The sequence below is a fragment of the Gadus macrocephalus genome, chromosome 10 (assembly GCF_031168955.1).
Source record: "Gadus macrocephalus chromosome 10, ASM3116895v1".
Taxonomy (NCBI): Eukaryota; Metazoa; Chordata; class Actinopteri; order Gadiformes; family Gadidae; genus Gadus; species Gadus macrocephalus.
In genome coordinates this window covers 10,429,101-10,448,146 of record NC_082391.1, presented here as the reverse complement: position 1 = coordinate 10,448,146, position 19,046 = coordinate 10,429,101, and the positions used below count along the sequence as shown (strand labels likewise).

General features: G+C 48.3%; 1 protein-coding gene across 2 annotated transcripts in view; it reads right to left on the bottom strand.

The window, feature by feature from the left end:
* LOC132466300 (zinc finger protein ZFMSA12A-like) overlaps positions 1-19,046 on the bottom strand; it is a 119,983-nt gene that overhangs the window by 39,918 nt on the left and 61,019 nt on the right. The window lies entirely within an intron of this gene.

The window sequence follows — 19,046 nt, the reverse complement described above, 5'->3', positions numbered from 1 at the left end:
ATGTTATCCTTACTAAGAATTCCCTATCGTATGCATAAGTATTGTCTGTAAACAATACAAGTGGAATAGGGGCGAAAATGTACAATTCTAAGGCTTGTATCCTTTAAGTAACTTTACTTTGTACCTCTGTAAAGCCAAGTGTATGCATTTGACATCAGTTATCAGTAAATGCAAATTCGGTTTCTCTTCATTACTCTGGTCAGCCTGACATTTTCAGAGTAAATTCCAATCAATATTTTTGTGAATATTAAGAGCCAGAATTTAAATGACACCGGCCATGAGCAAAATATTACACTAACTTTTTAACTCCACTGTTACAGTAAATTGACTCCCTCCTGTAGCCTACAATCACCAGGCAATATCTGGACTTACAGAAGTTAACTGAAATATTGAAACCCCATTTTGTGTACCCAAACCTGTATGGTTTGGCAGGCTGTGTAGCTGTATGGCAAAGATAACTACGTTTTGTAGGTTTTGACAAAAACGGAACAGCTTCGTAACAGAAGAGTTAACGATGTTGTTGCTCAACAAGACAACTGCTGGAGCTCCAATAAAGTTGCTTACAAATAAACTCCAAAATCAGAGTAAGGAAGGACGGGGGAAACTTCAGTGGAAATCCCATTGTCATTGTGACACCGTACTCGACAGTACAAGGAAAAATATTTTTGCTATTTTTTACCCGTCTCTGTGCTACGTTCGAAAATTACTCCCCGATTTCAGTAGGAAATCACAATCCTACGTATTACGTCATCACGCTGAGATTGGTCAGTCACAATCCTACGTATTACATCATCACGCTGAGATTGGTCAGTCGTTGTATAGGCGTGTATTTCACACGAGGGGCGTGTCTTTGTACACGGGGCGTGTCTTGGCAGGAGGACGCAGGACGCAGTCTGACCCTATTGTGCATATGTGCTATCGTGCAACGTGTAACCAGGAAGTAAACACTCGCTTGCATATGTGCTATCCAGGCCCCCAGGATAGGTGCATACTTCCGCAATCCACCAGTGCTCAGAGGCCAAGCCTGGTATTGCAGCTGTTTAAGCTGGGAGTGGACGGGGGTCCGTCATTTCATGTGGCCCAGAAGTAGATATCGCCGTCCACTCCAATACAAGTGGGGAACAGGATTGTGTCTCCGAAAAAAATGTCTGGATATCAATCAAAGGCTCATAATTATATTTCTACCCTGTTCTAAAAAAAATTAAGTTTTTTCTTTTCAAAACGCCTCCTCAAGCGTTTTATTAGCAGTTTATGTTGGGTGGGCAGCTGAAAGGAGCCGTACTGAAACAAACGGCTCCTTGCTATGGTCCTATATTGAAGTGCACGGCTCCATTAACTTCCGAATTAAATTAAATTCCGAATTAACTTCCATTAACTCCATTAACTTCCAAAGTCTGAGATTTGTCCTTTTACTAAACATGAATGGCGTTGAACACGGATATATAACACACATATCATTGAAATAGCTGTAACAGGCACGGACGTATTGATTACCTGAATGATTATGGGAGACCTACGTAATTTTCATAATATTGTTAATTGTCTAATATTAACATTTCAGTTGCGTTGGTAGGTATTTCATTTTCATTTGCCTTTTTAGCTATGTATGACAGGGTTATGGTTAGCTATGTATGACAGTTGACAATGTTGGTGTATTACAATTCATTATTTGGGTAGGCTACTCCAACTTCGTTGCTGGTCGATATGTAAACATTTACTTTTATATAAATTATTGATTGCATTTTTCGTAAATAGTTAGTTGGAAGGAATCTGTTTCTTAAGCAATAACATTGAACTGAATTTTTTAGGCCTACATACGTTTACTATGTTACTATGGTATTATATGGAGCAATCTTACATATTTATGAAGTTTCCAGATCAATAAAGTTCTATCTCTTTTTATTTGAACTGCCTGTATGTCCTCTTGATTATAGTATTACAGTGTGTACCTTGGTTATCAGCTATAATAGAATGGTGTCAATGTGGTATTGGCATATATATTCCAGAATTTGAAAAAGGATATGGATATAGAGTGGGTGACTTCATCAGTATACTCAATCGAGATGGCCACAATAATAACCGCTCTTAGATGGGTTGTAGATACTAAGTTGGTGACAATGTGGTATTGGCATATATATTCCAGAATTTGAAAAAGGATATGGATATAGAGTGGGTGACTTTATCAGTATACTCAATCGAGATGGCCACAATAATAACCGCTCTTAGATGGGTTGTAGATACTAAGTTTTATAACAGATAATTCAATACCACTAGTGCCACTAGGTAAAGCATCTTCTTTTAAATATTATAAGCCTTGGTTTAGTTATTCAGTTCTGTTGGATTCCAGCCCACCATGGAATATATGGCAATGAAATTGCTGATAAATTAGCTAAAAGATACTAACCTAATTAGAAGAATTTAACCTTAAGTATATTTATTTTTTATTTATTTTGTTAGTTTGTTTTATTTTGTTTCGTTAGTTTGGTTTTTTCTTTGAATTTATTTTTATGATTTAAAGTATCATTTGCCAACGTCCTTGTCACAAACTCCTGTGTAGTAGTCCAGTAGGTTGCGGTATATGGGGAAAAACTATGATCCGCCACTAAACTAGAAGAAGAAGAAGATCTCTGCATCCGGTACGTCACGGACTAGGGCTGTTTCCCAAAGTGAAGGCTGCAGCCTTGCTAGGACGCGTCCTTGCTAGTCGCGTCCTATGGAGATGAGACTAGAGTGCTAGCTCGAGTGCTTCCTAGCGTTTGTAACGTCGGACTTTGGGAACGACTTGGTAGTGTGGAAGCGCTTCCGCTTCCGCTTTTTAATACTGCGTGTCCGCTTGTAAACACATGTGCCCTTATGAATAAAACATGGCAGCAATCAAGCTGATCGATATTTATTTGACTTTTGTCTGTTATGAATGCGGTCATGTCTCCTTCGCATGGAGCCTCTTTGGGGAAGTCACAAAAGCTTTGTTGTGGTTGATCGAATTGTCTTTATTAAAAGGAAAATCCATTCAATTTTTATAAAGCTAAGTGAAATTGTCTGAGAACTTAATTCATGCATCACATTTACAGTACGGTTGATTACTATTATGCAGGGGGAAAAAGACAAAGAAAGAGATGATAAACGTGTATTTATTTGGATATATTATTTAACTGATCTGATTCATTCATATATGCCTACAATCTACCAGTGCTTTGAACACATACGTATATCATATAAAATACAATTATATACGTTCATTAAAAATTACAAACATTGCAAATGATCGGTTGTGCATTAATTTTACAACATTGGATAGTGGCACTATCCCTTCCACCGGTAAACAAATGTTTGTGCGCCACCCTAAGGCGCACAAAAGCCTCCGTTTGCTGGGCTGACCCTAAAAAAAACGATTCAACACAAAAATAAATAGGTATACATAAATAATGTAATCTTGTGAGCGAGTAAATTGACATTGGTGACAGTGGTGTTTAACACCAGCTACGTCCATGCAAAATATAGCAACGTATCATTAAGTTGCAAAAACGTTTGAAAAGTGGCACAAAGGCTTTAGGCTTGATTATTTGCATTAACATGATGAATCTATAAAAAGCAATACGGCACAAAATATTTCTGAAAACTAATATAACTTCACTTCGTTTGAACGTGTACTGCTCTGCCATTTTCAAGAACCCGCCCAGTGAACGCAGAGGATTGTGGGTAGTTTTGGCTCGTCTAGGATGCAGCGATGCATCCTTGAAAATTCTCGGAATTCTCAAAAACAAAGGACGCAAAAATGGCGCTGCTTTCGAGTGTCCTCAACATTGGAACAGTGCTTGTCGGCGTTCTATGACGTAGCGTCCTTAAAAGGGCGGCCGTTGAGCATGCTTCCTTGACATTGGGAAACAGCCTAGGTCACGTGTCTTGGCCACATAACGCGGAAGCAAATCGCTCCTGTATGTTACCCTGCGCCACTGAGCAGTTTGTATAGGAATGAATGGGCGGCCATTTTCCAGTCTGTGGTCCATCCTTTAATATGTCCATGGTGCTATCGCGCGACCTGTAACCAGGAAGTAAACACTCGCTTGCATGAAATTATATGCGCTATCGTGCGACCTGTAACCAAGAAGTAAACACTCGCTTGAAACCAGAGAATGGTGATAGCATTTCTACTATTTGATGGTACTACACTTGACAGTGTAGTACGGTCTACAGCTATGCGTAGAACGCCTCAGAGCGCTTCCGAACATCGCCGAAACTCCACCGGATGTTTGGAGATGACGTATCTCCCCTCAGATGCCGGCAAAATTACCTTGATAAGTTACCTGTTTTCCGTCTTGTCAATGTTGCTATTCAATTAAAAATGTCTCTTTTTACCTAATTACTTACTTTACTATTTTACTCTTTTTAATGTCTCTTTTTTTCGCCGCTTTCTATGACGTCTTTCTGGTGGTGTCGGGTCAGCCATCTCTTCTTCGTTCGTTACCAGACTCCGGTTGCATTGTGGGATAGCGTAGTGAACTCCGTTATTTACTGTGGCGGTAGTACGCATTCGGACGCGCTATATTTGTGGCGTACTACAAAATGCATACTTTCATTGTGAGTATTCGGATTCAGAGCTACCAAATGAAGAAAGGCTAAATGTACATATTCCATCTATTTAAATGTGTGGATTGAATATTGAATTGGTAGCTGTGTGACCTGTATTCCTTCATTTTAAATCTGAAATGTTTTGTAAAGACATGTGCTACTAGACTTGTAACTGTGGAATAGTCACCAGAAAGTAAAAACAGGCACCATGGGATTGCCAACTCCATATGCATTTATTTAAAACTTGCACATTGATGGCAAAGTGCTTCGCAGAAACGGTTCTCCAATTTGCATTTAAACATTACATTGAAGATGAAGAACAGTTTATTGAACCATTGCAGTGTAAGAAAAAAGAACGAGCTAGTGGAGCATTAGGAAATGCGAACGTAATATATAAAAATAATGTATACAAAAGTGTAGCATTAACAAACTGCTTTATCATTGCCCCTACAACTTAACAAACAAATAACATTTCATTTTACCACTATTTTGCTGTAGGGGGGAGAATCAGTGTGTGCCGTCTTGATTTGAGCCTTGCGAATTCGTCAATGACCTCATCCTCATTGATATCTCCAACCAACACTCTTTCTATTGACAGTACTGCCAATTCGTTGAGCCTCTCCTGGCCCATAGTTGACCTAAGCCACGTATGAAGTCGGCGTAGAGCACTAAAGGACCGCTCACAGCTGCAACTGCTGACAGGGATAGTCAGTGCCACCTGCAAGATGGCCCTCAGTGACGGGAACATCATAGAGTCCAGGAGCTTTAAGACACTGAGGATTTCCGGGATGGAATCTGGATCCTTCCTGCTCAGGAAGCTCTTTGCCACCAAGACCTCTTCTGGGACCAGCTGTATGTGGTAGTGTGTAGCCAGTTTCTCCAGTGACTGCAAACCGAGGAAGGATTTGGAGGCTGGGTGGCATGCCTGGATTCCATCCATTAGCTCTCCCGCAACAGTGGAAAACCGGTGGCCCAGTTCGTTGATCATCCGATCAATGCACGGGAAGAAAAGCCCCTGCTACAGACACTCTGAGTCGTTAAGCAGGTCAGAGCCCGACCCAGTAGACGCCTCCACAACAAAATCATCCATTCTCCTCTGCTTTCTCCTTGGAGCAGGAGAGGGTTCGGGAAGGTTGTGGTCAGAGCAGAGCTGCTTTGTGACCTCATAGAGTTCCTCAGCCACCTGTTCAGTTCTTTGACTGACCATGGTGTCGTGGATGGCACTCTTGAATTGGACTGCCCTTGCCAGGTCAATGGATGTCCCCTGCAGGAACCTGTGGAAACCCTCTGTGATACCCAAAAGCCTTTGGAAAACCACCAGTAAATATACTGTTGTCCTTTTGGACAATTTAGAGAGAAGCCCCACTGCTATTGGTGTATTCAGCATCTGCAGACTAGTAATTACTGCAGGGAAATTCCTCAAAAGGGCATTTATTGAGTTGACCTGGCATGACCATCGCGTTGAGGATATCTGGACCAGTTCACGCCGCTCAATGTTCAGCTCTTTCTGCATAGCCACCAACTGATCATGGCTTATGATCATGGTGCTGAAACAGGAATACAGGCTTTCCAGCATGTCAAAAAAAAAGCTTGATTCCAGAATAGCCTTGCAAGTATGACAGAGCACCAAGTTCAGCTCATGTGCATAGCAGTGCACGTAGATGGCCTCAGGGTGTTTTTCACGGAAACGAGTTTGCACGCCTCGCACTGACCCGCTCATCACCGCTGCGCCATCATATGACTGGGCAACAACTTTGAGACCGTCGATGCCATGTGATCCCAGGACATCACGTTATGCAATCATGTTATGCTTTCCACGTCATACCCTCCCAGTCTTCTCAAACAAAGGAATCGCTCCCTTATGCATTCCTGAAAGACATAACGGACACAAACAGCAAGCTGCTCAGTGTTTCCATCCTTGGCCTCATCAGCCATGATGGAAAACATTTTAGCTTCCCTCACCTCATCACTTTTCCTTGATGTGAGCAGTGACGAGGAACACTTAATAAAGTCATTTTGGGAGGAAGGTGAAAGATAGGTGGCATTAGCAGGAGCATTATACTGTTGCAGGAAGGGATCAGATTTGGACAACAGCTGAACGCATTCAAGGAAGTTTCCTTGGTTGGAGCTGCCCTCACCCTCGCAGTGCCCCCTGAATGCAATGCCTTGCTTGACCAAGAAGAGCATCACAGAAACAACGCGATGGAGATACAGTCTTCTTTCTGTGATCTCCGCTGCACTAGCAGCAAGTATTTGCTCGGTTACATCCCCATGGACCTTGGTTGCCTTGTAACCTATCCAGGCCATCATGGAAGCCTTGTGAAGAGCCGTCTTCTCATGTTCCCTAAAAGAATCAAGAGCCCTCTTCCAATTACAATAGCGAGTGGTGGCCAGGTCATCTTTATTTGCCCTCTTCTCCGGTTTGCTGAACACCCGACAGCAAAAACAGAAGGCAGCATTTTTGGCTACAGAATATTCAAGCCAGTTGAATGATTCGTACCAGATCTTTTGGAACAACCTCTTCTGGAGTCCAAAATAGGTAGATGGGAAGTTGATGTCTTTCACCTGCTTCGGACCTGTGTCTGGACTTCCTAATGTGCCCTCTCCTGTCCTTCCCTCATCACTCCTCTCTAGCTCATCTGTGATGCAACAAAAGTAAGCAGCAAAGTAAGCACCTCTCCTCCATTTATATACTATTAAACCTGCTTAAATATTTGTTATTCTATGTCTAATCTAATCACCTTAATTTTCTTGTTTTAGAAGCTGACACTCGGACAGTCTATGCTGTGATAGTAGCACTTCTAAAGGTAGAGGAGCCATGTCAGGTAACCTTTTGACCCAGAAAATATACACAACTAGCTGTGCAAAATACACATTTTGTTGAGGATGTCGGAGGTGACCATGTGAGAACAAAAAAAATGACGACAGGTTCAACAAACAGGATTTTTGGACCAAGACAGTCAATGGTGTAAATGGTTGACTGTCTTGGTCAACCATCAACCACAAGTGTAAATTAGACCACCAGTGATCAGTGCATGTTGTTCTCTTGTCTTTCTAACCAGGTGCCTCGTCTTTGAACCATGACGGTCAATATGACACTGATGGCCGCTTGAGGACAACACTCCCCGTAAGTGAAAACGTACAAAGGTGAAAATGTACATGTAATGTGCTCTAGATAGATGGACGCTTTACGGGCTAATTCAATTTGGCCTTCCAATCATCGTGTTTCTGCCTAATTCATCCATACAATTAAGTGCAAGATGCACACACCTAGGTGCTTGCCTTGTAAAAAAACTAATCAGAGGGAAACAAAACAAAGACCTGCACACATTCTAAAGACCTCCCACAAATCTTAATTTCTCAACATTTCCATCAGGATCTCCTTTCCTCTGTGATTTTAAGGAAGATCCTAAGTGATTGAAATGTTAGGATTTGTGGGAGCTTTAAGAATGTGTGCAGTTCTTTCTTTTTCTTCTTTCTGATTCTTAAAACTCTGCCTCTTGATCTCAAGCAGGCGTGTGTTGAATGATACACTGAATGTGATTGTGAATGTTACAATACGTTGTGTTGCTTTAGATCACTGAAGCTTAATTTAAATAATGAAACAATAATCTTCCCAGACTGTTTCTGTTACTTGTTTATGCTGTAGGCAAGTTGCGTAAGAAGCTTATCTCCATATAAATCTGAGCTGTACATGAATCTGTTAATGAATAGCCTTCTCATTAATGAATAGCCTTCTTGTTAATGAATAGCCTTCTCATTTTGACTCCTTCCTCCACTATTCATGTTCTGTTGAGACGCTCCTGGTTGAGTGACACCTCAGCCTGTATGGTGGGGGGCGGCCACTGGCCCCGTAGGCGTGCGTTATGGTCTCCACAATCCAGTGGGACAGCCTCTGCTTAGTTAAAGCACGACCCCTGTTAGGGCCACCATGGTGTTACGTCCCCCTGGTAACGTATGCCATGGCGGTCAGGGAAGGTGTCCTTCCCCTGTGTGGTGGGGGAGGCGCTGCTTCACTACTTGGGCCATTTGGCTCTTCCTTTTCTGCAGCAGGTGCAACTGATTGGCCTGATTGGCCTATAAAAGGAGGAAGACATCCAGCCTTTCGGTCGCTCGCTGCTGGGTGACTGAAGCTGCTGCCAAACCTCATAGTCTTTATTTTGGTTTTGTTGTACATTCTCATTACACCAGTCCATAACACATTACACATAGTTAAGCTGCCATCTACACTGATACTTAATTTCCTTGTTAGGGCCTTTTATTTTTAAATAAATATACCAAAAACTTGTCACTGCGTGTCTCCCAATTTGTTATGCCATGCTTGAGCCATGTGGTCATAACAAATTGGGGGCTCGTCCGGGATAGGTTTTTTTCATATCTTTCCAAGGCCTGTATAGTTAGTTTGAGAGTGTTATTGTTGGGAGACTCGCAGTGTTTGAGTAGTTGGTTATTTGTTTGTCTTGCTTGGTTGCATATTTGGTTAATTGGCAGTTTGGATCTTTTGTTTGTTTGAATATGGGTTATTGAGTTGGCCTGTTGATTGATTTAATTGATTTGTTTGGCTTGCAGCTTGCAGCAAGGGAGAGCTTGTGAGAGGGATTAGTGGCAGTTTTCCTTCCTTTCTGGTGACCTGGTTGCCGGTTATGATCCTCAGCTGGTCGGTGAGTAGTATGGGATTGTTTGCACCATAAATGTCATTGAAGCCAGTGGGTTAGTTATGGGCTAAGTGAACCCCCGTGTAGGAGTAGAGCGTTTATCGCTGTTTTTTTTGTTTTTGTTTTGTTTTGTTTTGTTTGTTGTTTTTGGGTGTGTCGAACGCGCTGGGGTTGCTAGCAACCAAATTGCATGAGGGCACACCGAAGACTAGTTGGTAGCTAGATAGGGACTTCTACTTCCAGTTAGATACGGGGCAGCTCTGATAATTATCCCTCTTGTGCTTTTGGTGATATATCACGCTACTCACCGTTCTGAGTAGGGGCATTATAGCTGATAACAGGTTATTGGTACTACTGATTAAGCATTTGTGGACCGTTGATTGGCTTACAGTAGGATGGATCTTTTTAAGGAGTTTGTGGCCAGTCCATCAGTCGAGTTGCTTAAAAGATTGAAAGTTGAAGAATTGTGGCGGGTCGTCACACATTATAGCCTTACCCCCGATGTTATGCAGGGTCGGTCTAAGAAAAAGGAGGTGTTTGCTGCAGCACATGGGGTTAATTGACCAGGGCGTGTTAGAAGATGACGAAACATCTAGCCCAGGTGGTTCACCCATTAAAGGGGCAGGGGCTGGATGTCTTCCTCCCGTCCCGGGGCCCACGAGCAAGGCGCTGGTCTAACGTCGCCCGCTCCCAGAATGCACCTCTGCCGAGCCGTCGATTGAGTCTGAATGTGTTGAAGGAGACGCTTCTGGTTCCAGCTGATCGATGGAGTGTTTAAGGGCCGCTCTTGGCACGTAGCCCGTAGCCCGTAGCCCTTTGACCGTAGCCCTTTGCCCTTTGCCCTTTGACCGTAGCCCTTTGCCCTTTGACCGTAGTCCTTTGACCGTAGCCCTTTGACCGTAGCCCTTTGCCCTTTGACCGTAGCCCTTTGCCCTTTGACCGTAGCCCTTTGCCCTTTGCCCGTAGCCGATGCGCTGTCGCAGGCGCCAGAAGGGTTCAAGTAAACCAGTTCCCGTTTTCCCTGACCGATCCCATTTAACATTTTGCCTTTCCTCCCTTTGACATTAATATTGTTTAATTTCTTTGTTGCCGCAGCCTTGTTTACAGAGGCCACATACGTATGTTGGGCCTCTGTTTTAAGGGGGAGGGTGTTACGTCCCCCTGGTAACGTATACCATGGCGGTCAGGGAAGGTGTCCTTCCCCTGTGTGGTGGGGGAGGCACTGCTTCACTACTTGGGCCATTTGGCTCTTCCTTTTCTGCAGCAGGTGCAACTGATTGACCTGATTGGCCTGATTGGCCTATAAAAGGAGGAAGACATCCAGCCTGTTTGTCGCTCGCTGCTGGGTGACTGAAGCTGCTGCCAAACCTCATCGTCTTTATTTTAGTTTTGTTGTACATTCTCATTACACCAGTCCATAACACATTACACATAGTTAAGCTGCCATCTACACTGATACTTAAATTCCTTGTTAGGGCCTTTTATTTTTAAATAAATATACCAAAAACTTGTCACTGCGTGTCTCCCAATTTGTTATGCCATGCTTGAGCCATGTGGTCATAACAATGGCAAACAAAAAGCTGCTCCGACTGGCGAATACCGTCGGTAGCAGAAATATAAGCCCTAAGGGCCCGCACCGGGCACAGCAGCTCAGACCAACCCTCCCCAGATGGGGGGTCAAAGCGTGCTAACTGGATGGGCTGGTTAAGGTGATTGCGCGGAAGTACCTTTGGCAGGAACGCCACAATCGGCCATAGAGTGACACCCGAGCCATCAGAGTTCCACCTCAGGCATGTATCACTCACTGATAGGGCATGCAACTCCCCGACCCACTTGGCAGAGGTTATGGCGAGTAAAAAGGCAGCCTTCATGGACAGCCACTTCAACCCCCCTTGACCCAAAGGCTCAAAGGGAGGCGATGACAAGGCTTCCAGCACCAGCGGCAGGTCCCATTCTGGAGACCTCATGGCTGTAGGGGGACGCAGCCTCAAAGCCCCTCTAAGAAAGAGGGACACTAACCTGTGGCATCCTACCGTGGCGCTATGAACCCTATCGTGTAGGGAGGAGATAGCAGTGACATAGACCCTCAAGGTAGAGTGCGACCGGCCACTATCCAGGAGGAACTGCAGGAATTCCAGCACGGTGGTCACAGCGCAGTGCACTAGATCCACGGACCTAGCCGCACACCAGTTGGAGAACAGCTTCCATTTGTTTCTGTACTGCAACCTGGTCGACGGTGCCCTGGCACTCACTCACACTGATAGTACCCCTGACAGCCGCAGTGCACTCCCTCAGCAGTGGGTCGGGCCCTGCAGTGGCCAAGCCCAGAGCTGTAGGCGAGAGGGGTCGGGATGCCAGATCTGACCCCCCCAGCTGGGACAGGAGATCCCTCCTGTCGGGGAGGCGCCATGGCGAGCTGCAGCAGAGCCTGAGCAGCAGTGGATACCAGAGCCTCCCTGGCCAAAAGGGGGCCACCAGAAGGAGCAGGTGGCCCTGCAGAAGGACCCTCTGGAGTGTCGGTAGAACCAGAGGCAATGGTGGGTACGCATAGAGAGGCCTGTCCGGCCAATCGTGCGCCAGCGCGTCCTGCCCTGAAGGGCTGGACGCTTCTGCCCAGGAGAACCAGAGGGGGCAATGCGCCGACTCCTCCGAGGCAAAGAGGTCCACCTCTGCCCTGCCGAAGAGGCCCCACATTGACTCCACCACCTCGGGGTGAAGCCGCCATTCCCCCGGTGGAGGCTTCCGTCGGGAGAGGAAGTCTGCCGCCCGATTCTGGGCCCCCGGCAAATAGACTGCCCGTAGGCTGGCCAGACGGGGAGAAGCACAAGTCAACAGGCTCTGGGATACCCGGAGAAGCCGTGCCGACCTGGTGCCCCCCTGGTGGTTCACCTGGGAAACCGTGGCCATGTTGTCCGACCGGACCAGGACATGCCGGCCTGTCAAATGGGGCAGAAAGCTTGCCAGTGCCAGCTGCACAGCCCGGAGTTCCAGCACATTGATGTGTTGTGCAACGTCCCGGCCAGACCACCGTCCCTGCGCAGTCCTGCCCTGCAAAAATGCGCCCCGTCCCGAGAGGCAGGCGTCGGTTGTCACCAACTCCCGGCGTGCTGGAATTGCGCCCATGGGCACGCCTGCCTCCAGATACACTCTCTCTCTCCATGGAGCCAGAGAGACGAAACACTGCAGGGTCACCTTGACCCTCCTCTGCCTGTGCCACTTGGCATCTAGGTGCAGGCTGTTCAGCCACATTTGGAGTGGGCGCAGGGACAGTAAGCCCAGAGGCACCACAGCTGAAGCAGCTGCCAGCTTGCCCAAAAGCTGAAGAAACTGAATAAAAAGCAGTCTCCTGCCGGCTCTGAAGAGGGGAAGGAGGCGGAGGATGACATTCACGCGTCGAGGTGAAAGGTAGGCCTTCATGGCGACCGAGTCCAGGACCAACCCCAGATAGGTAACCCTTGGAAAGGGTCCAGGAAACTCTTCGATCGGTTCACCGTCAAGCCCAGCCGGGCGACGTGCGACAGCAGGCGGGCCGTGTCCTGGGCCACCTGGGACCTGGAGGGCGCACAGACCAACCAGTCGTCCAGATACGGCAGGACCTTCATGCCCTGCGTCTGCAGGGGTGTGAGGGCTGCCGCCACAACCCTGGTGAAAACCCTCGGGGAGAGGGGAAAGCCCGAAGGGATGTACCCTGAACTGGAAATGCCAGCCCCGATAGGCAAACCTCAGGAACCGCCTGAGGTGTGGCGCAACCGGCACATGAAAATAGGCGTCCTTCAGGTCTATGGTCGTGAACGACTCCCCCCTGGCAACTACCCTCAGGGTGTCCGCTGAGGTGAGCATGTGGAATGGTAAAACTTTTAAAAACGTGTTCAGGCCCCTTAGGTCTAGAATGGGCCGGAATCCGCCATCTTTCTTGGGTACCAGAAAGTACGCCGAGTAGAACCCCCCGGATTGTAACTGAGGGTCCACTGGCTCAATCGCACCCTTGGCCAGGAGGGCGGATAGCTCCTGGGCCAGAGCTGCGGCCTTCGTCGGGTCGCGGACGACTGTCATCTTGACCCGGCCGAAGGCCTGGGGCCGGCGTCGGAACTGTAATTCGTACCCCCGGTTTGGTTTGCCTAGCTTGGGCAGCTCGCTCCAGCGTCTCCAGGGCAGCTGACCCAAACAGCTCCCCCGGTACCACTGGCACGGCTCTGAGGGCCTTCCTGCATGCCTCCGTCAGGGGCGACTGAGACAACCAAACCTGGCGGCGAGTCTGGACCAGGGTGGACATAACACGCCCCAATTCCCTGGACATGACTGCTCAACTGCAGCTTGTTGCAGTGAAGTCGAGAGCGCCAGCATTAGGTGGGAGAGGGAGTTGCCAATCCACCCCATACGCGCTGCTGCGTCGTAGGCCTTCGAGAGCAGGTCGTCTGTGACCCTGCACTGGGGCCGAGGACACCAGGCATCCGGCCTCAAAGCCTGATCGGGGGTTAAAATGAGGTAGGCAATGGCGGGCTCAACGGGTGGCATGCAACCCAGCCAATACTGCGCTGGATCCCGCATGGCAGCCAAGGCCCGAGCACTGGAAGAAGGACGGGGGAGAGCCTTGGCATCCTTCCATCAGATGTCTAGCTCCTTTAAGTACTCCTCCGAAGGAGGGACAGAGAAAGGGGCTGCGGCAGGGCTGCACCTGAAAAAGGTGCTAGGCTGAGCCAAGTCTGCCTGAGGAGCATCGAGCCCCAGGCGAGCCAGGGCCGTACGGATGACGGCCCCCATGGGGTTACCCTCTGTGCTGTGCCCAGAGCTCTGAGCAGAGGAGAGGGAGGCCTCCCCAAAAGTGTTCGAGGCTTCCTCCCCGTGACACCCTCACTGAAGAGGTTAGCTGATGCCGCCAGCGACAGGACATCGTCCTTGCTCGGCACATCCCCCAAGGCAGGGTCAGGCTGGATGCCAGCCACCGCGCCACCCGCCCCAGGTTGCAGGGTCAGGAGGAGTTCCTGTATCCTCACCATGTCGGACAACGAGCGATCCACCTTGGATGCTAGCTCATCCCTAGCCCTTTTCCTGGGGGGGGCACTGCTCTACCCCGACGCCAAGAACGGCCGGGCTGAGCCGAAGGAAGTGGCGCCATTGATGGAAGGTCGACGGCTGTCGGATTTTCCATTGCTGCGAGCCTAGCCATGCTGAGTGCCATGGGCATGGAGCCGCAGTTCATACAGGCCCTCTCGGTAAGGCCCTCCCTCAAATGCTCGAAGCCGAGGCAAGAGGGGCAGCGATCATGGCCATCGTCAGGCTCAAGGAGGGCCACACAGGCGCCACACATATGGGCCATCAGCAGAACACTGGGAGAGGGAGCACTGCCTTCACCAGTAACTCGAAAAAAACACACAAGACAGTGTTACCGGGAGAGGACGCGAGAGCGCAGTCTTCACCAGCAAGTGACTGAAAATAATTACACACTCAAATATACAGCAGTGTTACCGGGAGAGGACGCGAGAGCGCTGCCTTCACCGGTAAGTGACTGAAAAGAAATACACAAGTGCTACAGGGAGAGGGCGCGAGAGCGCTGCCTTCACCGGTAAGTGACTGAACGAAAAAACCAAGTGTTACCAAACAAATGTGGTAACCCAGAACACAGCCGAGCTGTTTCTATCAGGGAAGCTATAATTTAGCAGCTACAAGCGCTGGAAGGGAGCGGACACGCTGCCTCACCCACAAGGTAGGTTAGCGCTGTAGTGTAGCCAGTAGTGAAAATAATCACAGCAGTGTTGCCAGGAGAGGACACGAGAGCGCTGCCTTCACCGGTAAGTGACTGAACAAAATATATATTTTTTTTTACCAAAAGTGTTACTAAACAAAACTTGGAAGCTTCTACTCAAAGGAAGCCCTTTCCGCGCTGTCCAGACAAACAGCCCCTGGAGGACGAGTTCACCCGTTGCTCCGACCCTTGGTCGCGAGGCTGCACACATTCTGGAGCGCCATCCTTTCAAAAAAGAGAATACGCTATCCGAAAGTGGTACTACTACATGCGTCTTTGCGAGAAGATGAAAGGAACAGATCCTCTGTCGTGCTGAGTTCTTCAAGAAAAGTGGTCAAATCCAAAGGATAGCTTTTAAGAGACTTTATTTGGTATCTCGTATTTTCGGTATGGTAAACTGAGACTATGAAGCAAAGGGAGGTTGAAGTGTATCTAAGCACGTGCGAGCGTCTCCTAGCTGATCAAAACATTAACCCTATGTCTGTAGCTTTTTTTTTTTTTTTGTTGCCATGGCGCCGTCGAGGGTGGCTGCCTGTTGCAGTAGCTCTTGCAGTTCCTACTTATTTTTCCTTCTAATTGCTACTATTATTTCAACTTTACATCTTTCTGATATTCGCTGGAAGGTGCCTTTAATCTTTTAAACACATTTGATCATTAGTTTAAGTTAGTGTTAGTGTAGTTTTTAGTGTAATTTGTGATACTCGTGGACCAAACAATGATTACCCATACGAGGGAAGGGCTGCTGATGTACCGGCCGGGGCCGTTGGAGCCCCGGCATACCTGCGGAGCTTAGGAGACACCGGAGGGGAACGAGAGCCGGAACGAAGGCAAGGTTGAGACGGGAGACGCACAGGAGATTTAAACCTTGCCTTCCATCTATCGTGATGGGGAACGTGAGATCGTTGGCCAACAAAACGGACGAACTAACAGCCTTGGCGAGCGGTCAGTGTGTGTACCGGGAGTGTAGTTTGTTGTGCTTCACGGAGACATGGCTACATAGGAATATACCGGACTGTGCTATCGAGTTGGCTGGCTTCACGCTAGTGAGAGCGGACAGGGGACGACTGAGCGGAAAGAAGAAAGGAGGGGGTCTAGCCGTCTTTGTGAACACAAAATGGTGTAACCCCGGACATGTTACCGTGAAGGAGAGCATCTGTACTCCAGATATCGAACTGTTAGCTGTGGGATTGAGGCCATACTATCTGCCTCGGGAGTTCTCTCACGTCATCGTTGTCTTTGTGTATGTACCACCGTCCGCAGTGGCAGCGCGCGCCTGTGACGTCATCCACTCTACCGTCGCGAGACTACAGACTCGGCACCCCACAGCGCTCATGATAATCAACGGAGACTTCAATCATGTCTCTCTCTCCAAAACTCTGACCAGCTTCACACAGTATGTGAAATGTAAAACCAGAGGAAATAAAATTCTGTACTGTCTTTATGCCAATGTGAGGGAGGCATACAGCTCCTCTCCCCTCCCACCCCTCGGCCAGTCTGACCACAACTTGATACACCTTACACCTGTGTACAAGCCTGTAATAAACAAGCAGCCGGCTACCACCAGGACTGTGAAGGTGTGGTCTAGAGAGGCTGAGGAAGCCCTGCAGGACTGCTTCCAGAGAACAGACTGGGATCTGTTCCAGGAAGACCACGCAGAGGACATTGAGGGACTCTGTGAGGACAGCGTTGTACCCATCAAGAAGGTCCGCTGTTTTCCTAACAACAAACCCTGGATTAATAAGAACATTAAAATCATACTCAACAGGAAGAAGAGGGCTTTCATGGCAGGAGATAGAGAGGGGGTAAAATCAGTTCAGAAGGAGCTGAGAAGGGAACTAAGGGTGGCCAAAAACCGCTATAAGGAGAGGCTGGAGGGCAAGCTGGAAATGAACAGTGCCAAGGAGGTGTGGGATGGGATGAAGCAGATTACGGGACACAGACTGCCAGGTCCAGCTGTGGGGGGCGGGCACGAACGTGCTAATGAGCTGAACCTATTCTTCAATAGGTTCGACTCAACCCCTGCCCCAGTGAGCTCAGCGAGTCAGTCTGTGCCCCCCTCCTTCACCTCCCCTATCCCCAACCCAGTCACCTCCCCTCCCTCCCCCCCTCCACTCCCCCTTGCTACCAGTCTTTTCATTAGGCCAGGTGAGGCAGGAGCTATCTAAGCTCCAGAGGAATAAGGCAATGGGTCCGGACAACATCAATCCCAAGGTGCTTAAAGTGTGTGCCGGACAGCTTGCTGGAGTGTTCCAACACCTCTTCAACCTCTCCCTGAGGCTAAAGAAGGTGCCCCAGTTGTGGAAGACCTCCTGCATTGTTCCGGTGCCTAAGATAGCTCGTCCTAGCTCTCCCAATGACTACAGGCCAGTGGTGCTGATCTCGCACATCATGAAGACCTTCGAAAGACTGGTTCTACAGCACCTCAGGCCCCAGGTGTGTGACTCCATGGACCCACTGCAGTTCGCGTACCAGGCCCAACTCAGCGTGGACGACGCCATCATTTACCTGCTGCACAGGGCTTACTCACACCTGGAGAAGCCGGGGAGCTCAGTGAGAGTCATGTTCTTCGACTTCTCCAGTGCGTTTAATACCATCCAGCCTCCCCTGCTTGAGAAGAAGCTCTCAGCAATGCAGGTACACCCTGATATGGTGGCCTGGATTGGTGACTACCTTTCCAGCAGGCCACAGTACGTGCGGCTGCAGAGCAGCCTGTCAGATGTGTTGATGAGCAACACTGGCGCACCCCAAGGAACAGTACTTTCACCCTTCCTCTTTACCATCTACACCTCTGACTTCAGCTTCAACTCTGGAACCTGCCATCTCCAGAAATTCTCAGATGACTCCTCCATCATGGGCTGCATCAGTGAGGACAGGGAGGACAGAGGTGTGGTGGAGGACTTCGTCAGATGGTCTGAGGAGAACCACCTCCAACTCAACATCGGCAAGACCAAGGAGCTGGTGGTGGACTTCCGCCGGAAGAGGAAGCCCCCAACCCCTATTACCATCCAGGGGGTTGAAATTGAGACGGTGGATTCGTATAAGTTCCTTGGAGTACACATCAACAATAAACTGGACTGGTCTGACAACACAGAGGCCCTCTACCGGAAGAGTCAGAGCAGACTCTTCTTCATTCAGGAGGCTCAGGTCGTTTGACGTGTGTGGCAGGCTGCTAAGGACATTTTATCTGTCTGTGGTAGCCAGCACGCTGTTCTTTGCTGGGGCGTGCTGGGGAGGAGGCATCAAGGCTGGGGAGTCAAACAGACTCAACAAGCTGGTTAGGAAAGCCAGCTCTGTTGTGGGACTTGAGCTGGACAGTCTGGAGGTGGTGGTGGAGAGGAGGATGAGGGACAAATTCAAGTCCATCATGGGCAACCCCTCCCATCCCCTCCATGCTGAGCTGTGGCAGATGGGGAGCACCTTCAGTCACAGGTTGATGTTCCCCAGGTGCAAGACGGAGCGCTTCAGGTGCTCCTTTGTGCCGGCAGCCATTAGGCTGTTCAACAGTGCCTGATGATGATTGTGTTTGTGTCTGTCTATGTGTTTGCATATGCATGTGTGTGTGTTTAGGTATTCAAATTCAAATTCAAATTAAAAAAAACGTTATTTGTCCCCAGGGGGCAATTGAGGGCACATAGCAGCAGCATTACAAAGGACAGGGCCAAAAACAAACAAACGAAAACAAACAAAAACAAACAAACAAAAACAAACACGGTTTCACCAGTCCATGTGGGGAGGGCACAAGCCCGGGTGGGGGGTTTAGGAGGAGTTGAGGAGGTGAACAGCCTTGGGAACAAAGGTTGCTTTTCTCCTCTGTGTCCTACAGCCGAGGCAGCGTAGTCGGCGCCCTGAGGGGAGCCACTCAAAGGCGGGGTGTAGAGCGTGTGAGGGGTCCTGCATAATTCTTTTGGCTAACCGGAGTGTTTGCTGGTCGTGGAAGGAGGAGAGAGTTCTTATTGAAAGTCCAATTATTTTAGAGCAAACTCTGGCCGTACTCTCCAGGCGGTTTCTGTTCTGGAGGGTGATGGAGTGGAACCAGCAAGTTATAGAAAATGTACAGATGCTTTCAATGAAGGAGTAAT